Here is a 6,204-nt window from a genome sequence, read left to right on the forward strand (position 1 = left end):
GATGGGACAGCCACAGCTTCTCTGGGCACCCTGTGCCAGGGCCTCCCCACCCTCACAGGGAAGAATTTCCTCATCATATCCAATCTAAACCTTCCCTCCTTCTGTTTGAAGCCATTCCTCCTTGTCCTAGCACTACAAGCCCTGTAAAACAGCCTCTCTCCAGATTTCTTGTAGCCTCTTCAGATGCTCAAAGGCCACAAAAAGACCCCACCAGAGCCTTCCCTCTCCACACTGAACAATCCCAGTTCTCTCAGCCTTCCATGTTCCTCCTCTGGCCCATGTCTGGGGACACCAACAGGGGCATCTTTGCACACAGGGAGAGCTGAGGACCAACACTCAACCTGGCACCAAATGTCATCTAGAGCTGACACCAAATCCTCAGGGAAAGGCAGAGTTAGACCAGATGATAATTCTGGGAAATCAGAAGGTTTTGAACAGAAAGTCCCTTCCTCAGGACACTTGCAGACTCTTGCTTGTGGAGTTGCACCATTCTGGCTACACCCCTGTTACTGCTCTCATTCCTGTGTAAGTGCAATCCATGCAATTATTTTATTGCATGTTTATTGTTCCCATCTGCTTGGCTGCTGTCAAGCAAATCTCTTTGATGCTGGAGATAAAGCCACTGAGAAGGAAAACCAGCAGCCAGCTTAACTCCCCCTTAACCATGTACAGTATGGTCTCATTTTGGATTTATTTATTTATTTATTTATTTATTTATTTATTTATTTATTTATTGTCATTTCAGCCCTTAGTAGATCTCTAGTAAAGAGCAAGGAATGGTGCTCACTCCCAGAGGTTCAGCAAGAGCAGACCGCTCTGTTGGGACTGCGTGGCATCCGTCCTGTCCTCTCTGGAATGTCACACCAGCAGCAGAGAAATGCAAAAACCAATAATAAACCAGTGAAAAGTTGAGTAGAAATAAAAAAGAAGAGTAAACTATTCATGTTTAAATAAGAAAAGAATATGCAGGAGAGTACAGCCAAAAATGGTTGGAGTCTCAAGGGAAAGATCAGCAAAAAAATTTGTGTGTTTCTTCATCTTTTCATTCAAGGGACCCCTAAAGACTCGCTAATTGAAATGCAAAGTCTGGATAAAATAATGTGTAAATGGGGATAATGTAATGCCACACAGGGAAGATTTGACACAAAACACTTCAGACTCCTGGGGCCCAACAAATACAAATTTTCTCCCACCATATTCTCAAAATCCCAAATCTGCAAGACTTGGGGAATGCCATTAATCACAGGTGTAGCCAAAGGCAGAGATCCAGGAATCACAACTGCCTTCATAAGCCTCTGCACCAGAGGGGATTGGAGAGAAATGAGTTTACTGGAGGAACTGTGGAGTTAGCACATATCATCCCAAGGAGCAATTTGTCAATAAACAGCACATCTCTGCCAGGGGAGGGGAAGCAAAGAAAGACCCAGGCAACAACTGCAGCTTATAAACGTGGCTGTATTGATTTTCCATGCCAATTAATGCCAGCAAAGAATACATCCCTGGAGACCACACAGCACGAACTGTAGGCAAAATTGCCTCTCCTGGGACTGCAGCTGCCTTTGCAGCCTCATGGTATCAACCCTCCTTGTTTGCTTCTGCTTCTTTTATTAAAAATCCACAGTGGGGAAGAGACTGGTGCTTCTTCCTGCCCTTGAAATGTAGTTGAGGGAATATCCATCTGTTTCAACAAGCCAAATCTATCCTCTCTCTTGTTATTTTTGTGGTTTGTTTTGTTCTTTGTGAAATATAATGAATGGTCTTGCTTATTTCTCCCAACTAGCAATTACTTCAGAGATCAAATCACAAGCAGCCCTATAACCTCCTGACAGGGCAGGATTGTGAAAGACCTGCAGAAGTGCCATGCAGACTCTGCTGTGAAACCTGACAATTTAAGAGGTTCCATCCTGGTCCAGACAGTGATGATTTTTGATACCCTTTTGAAACATCCTTCCTTTATTTCTTCTCTGACAGGTATTGGAGAAATAAATGAAATCTGCAATCCTTTCTGCAGATGGGAGGGCATTTGACAATTCACTGGCTTGGATGGTGCTAACAGCCATCCTTTACATGTCTTGTCTTGGTTTAATAGGTGGTTGCAGCTGTGGGATCACTGCTATATTTCACAGTTTTGTTCTATTATTAGATATTGGAGGAATATGAGAACATGGATAGCTTGTGTTAAACTACCAGTTCCTGTATTTATTGGCACCACCTGGGAGATTAAAGCAGCTGCTCTCACTCTGCAGAGTTATCTTCAAAGCAGGGGAGATATCATGAATACATGATCAAAGCGCCCTCACTTTGTCCCATTGTGCAGTAATTACAGATGGAAATGTTCTCTGAAAAGGCAGCACTGGCTCTCTGAAACAGCAGGCAGCAGCTTTGCCCTGCTGTGGGAAAGCAAAGCCAGCCATGGAGTCACAGAATATCCTGAGCTGGGAGGGACCCACGAGGATCAGAGTGCAGCTCCTGGCCCTGCACAGAACAACCCCAAAGATCTCACCCTGTCCCTGGGAGGGCTGTCCAGGCACTCACTGAGCTCTGTCAGGCTTGGTGCAGTGACCACAGCCTGTGCCAGCACCCAGCCACCCTCTGGGTGAGGACACCCAACCCAAACCTCCCCTGACACAGCTTCCTGCCAGTCCCCAAAAGCTTCAGTGGTTCAGCATGGGAAAGCTCACGGCTGTGGTGGCCACAGCAGGAGAGTCAGCAGTGCCCTCCTGGGCATGTGAACACCTGGGGGCAGAAAGAGGGCCCCTCATTCCCAGTCACCAGGGCCACATTTATAGAAAAACTCCTCCTGTGATCTTTTGGATCATTTCAGCTCATTTTGGCACAGCTGCTGAGCAAGATCCTGCCTCTACAGATGCTGGTTGGGACCTCTATCCTCTGCACCCAAGGGAAAACATATTTACCTTGAAAACAGCAAGGTGATGTGTCCTTTGGAGGAGGGTGGGAAGGAATTGTTGGAGCTAGGATGGGGTATGAAATCTGTGGCAGAGCCACTGGCTCATGTTCCTTGCATGTGTGGGCAAAAGGGACTCAATAAATAATGCAGCAAATGCATGATAAATAATTTAGGCACCATGAGGCTTGGATGAGATGCACAGGAACCCCTCCTAAATTTAAAGTGCCTCTCCCTTTTTGCATGGCAGGTTGGGATCAGCCTCTGGGACCTGTGTTGGTGGCATCCTGAACCTGCCACTGCCCATGGTTGGTGGCTCCAGTGCAGCAGGTGACACACACTGAAAGGCAGCAAAGGCCTGAGTGAGCAATTTGAATGTTACTTTGCATTTATGTAAACTGCTGCTCTGTCAGTGGCTGCAGCCCAGTGCAAGGTGATGAGCTGGAGGTGTGTGGTGGCTCTGGGTCAGTGAGTTTGTGGTGGGTCACCTCTGGCACCTACCTGGTGATACAGTTCAAAGTCTGATGGTAAGAGGCTGCTGTGGTTAATGATAAATCTGATCTTCCTCCTTCAAAAACTGTGGGAACTCCTGAGGGGAATGTGAAGCTGGAGGCCAGTGAGAGAAAAGCAAGACACAGGCAGGAGCTGGATCCCTGCAGCCCCTGTGTTCTAACGGGGCCCTCAGAATAATTATGAATAAAGCACTGTTTTCCAAATCACTTTCTAAAATAAACCATCCAGATGGCTGTAAGGGAAGACCTAGTCATCAGTCTGAGTAATGCTTATTTTGAGTACATTCCCCATGAAATGTGTACAGTTGTGCTGGATTGTGCACAATGAGGCTCAAAGGGATGCAGAAGCAGGAATATCACAAATGACAGTGCTGGTCCCCACTGTCCTTCTGGGCTTGGTCAGTGGGACCACCCTGAGAGCTGCTCCAGCGTCTCACATGGGATGTGTAGAGAGGAAGAATGTCTTTTCTTTCCCACAGCTTTATAGGATCACTCAGAAATAGGGATGAGGAGATACTTGGGGCTAAGAAAAGGTGAATGTTCTCTCTGTCCTTTCTGGGAGAGGTGCACAGGATAGAGACATCTTCTGATAGTCTGTGTGAACAAGGTTATTTGGCTTTTCAGCCAGTGCTGGGATCCTTGCCCCTCCTTTCCCCCAGGGTGTCCAATTCAATTTTGATAAAAATGAAATCTGAAAAGCAGCACTGACACAGAAAGGCAAAACGCTGGTGCTCTGCTAGGGCTGCCTGTGCCTGCTGTAGCACAACAGAGCATAAATTCACTATAACTATAAATTCCCAGAGGTGTTTCCCAGCTAACACCTTGTTCAGTGCTGTTCTGCAGTGCCTGGGCTGTGCAGAGCTGTGCTTGGTTGCTTTTTATGGGTGCACTCAGCAGGATGGCTGCCAGCAGCATCTGTGCCTGAGTGCTGAGGAATTGTCACCAGGGCTGCTGGAATTGTCACTAACCTGAGCAATACTGCAAGGGTCTTGCTGGCTTCTGCCATTCCTCAAACCTTGAGTGAAAAGCTCTCCACAGGGAACTCCCCATGGTGTTCTGGGGGCTGCTGGAAAGTGCCCCCAGTGCCAGGACAGGTGGAGGGGCTGTGCAGAGCCCCCACCCCACTGGGTCCCTTTCATGGGGCCCACCTGCACATGGCAGAGCTTCAGCTGAGAAAAACACCACCTGAAGCTCAGTTTGGCCACTGCACACTAATTTGCATCACCAGACTTTGTGCTAAATTGCAGCCTGGGTAATAGCAACTGCTTTATTTATTTAATTTTCCTGAATGCAATTTTTATTAGCTGTGAAATCAAGCCCTTTCTGGAAGAATGTGAGCAGCCTTCATGTATAGGAAGATTATAATGGTATAGCAGAAAAACCAAACCATTGGAAGCTCTTGAGGCATAAATTCAAGCCCTCATTAATCTCTGTGGGCTGCATCTCAAACCTGAATTCCTACAGAACGTGGGTGGTGTTTTCTAAGTCAGTTGCTGGAATTGGTTGGCTGGGAGGGTTGGCTTAGATAACAATATGTTTCTGAACCACAGCCCTGTGCCTGAGCAAGATGCAGGCTGTGGTTCAGGCTGAGCACGTCACATTCAGGGGGTGCCCGTGGCACGGGGGTGGCTCCAGGCCCCGCAGCTCAGGGCTGTGGGAGCCCTGGGAGCACTGGGACTGACCCACAGAGCTGGGGATGGACTCATCCTGGCTTTTCTCATCTTCACTAATGCAATTGCAGCATGCTTTTATGTCTGCTTTATTATATTTTTCAAGAAACAGCTGAACTTCTTCATCTGGGCCTGCTCCGTTTTTACTGTGAATACCCAGTTTAAATTGACGTGTGGTGGATGTGTCACCCCATAATTCTGTATCACTCCTGCCCTGCACCCCAGCCCCAGGGGAGTCCCTTTGGCATTGCTGGAGACCTGAGCACCAGGAATAAATTGGTGCTGGCTTTGGAGAGCTGCTCTGCGCTCCTGAGCCTTCCCCTGGCTCTGGTGCCTCTGGGAGCCCCCAGGTTTAAGCTGTTCTCACACAACCAGGGCTGAGCCACTGCTGCAAGACCAGCAAGAGATAAACTGCTGCACTTCTGGAATCCAGGCTGTGGCTGAAGGGCTGTCTTTAATTAAGGACAGGCTTTGTGTCCTTACAAAAAGGAAGGCAACAAGAAAGGGCAACAAGAAGGAGGCTTAAGGCTCAATTCCAGCTCCAAGAAGGATGAATGCTGAAGGGATTCCCCTTCAGATTTTGGAAAAAGCTGTCAGTCATTCTGCTATCACAGACATCTTGGTACCTCAGATTTAAGAATTGTCCACATTTTGTTAGAAATACTACTAAAATTGGAAGAATGGATTAAGGAAACCCTGCCTGTGAGATGATAGCAGAAACATGCTTTTTTATTTTCTAATTTAAATCAGTTTAGTGTTGGTTTATGTAGGTACACATTGGAACCTTTATATTTTATTTTTATATATTATTTATTTTATATTTTTATTGTATTTTATATAGGTACAGGTTGGAACCTTTATATTTTTAAATCAGTTCAAGCAGCAGAATCTCTATATTAAGGAGGCAGCAGTTCTGGCCACAGTAGGCCCTACACAAAAAATTCAGCTGAAGAGGGAATTTTCTTCTGGAGCTCTATATTTATATTTTGTGCAGGTACAAATGAGTGATACTGAAAGGTGTTGTCCTCTGGGAGCCAGCAGACACTAAAAAAAAAAAAAAAAAAAAGAGCAAGACAGTAAAAAGCAGAAAACTTCTCTGAGTGCATCAAAGTCAGGT

The sequence above is a fragment of the Geospiza fortis genome, unplaced genomic scaffold (genome assembly GCF_000277835.1).
Source record: "Geospiza fortis unplaced genomic scaffold, GeoFor_1.0 scaffold55, whole genome shotgun sequence".
In the NCBI taxonomy this organism is placed as follows: domain Eukaryota; kingdom Metazoa; phylum Chordata; class Aves; order Passeriformes; family Thraupidae; genus Geospiza; species Geospiza fortis.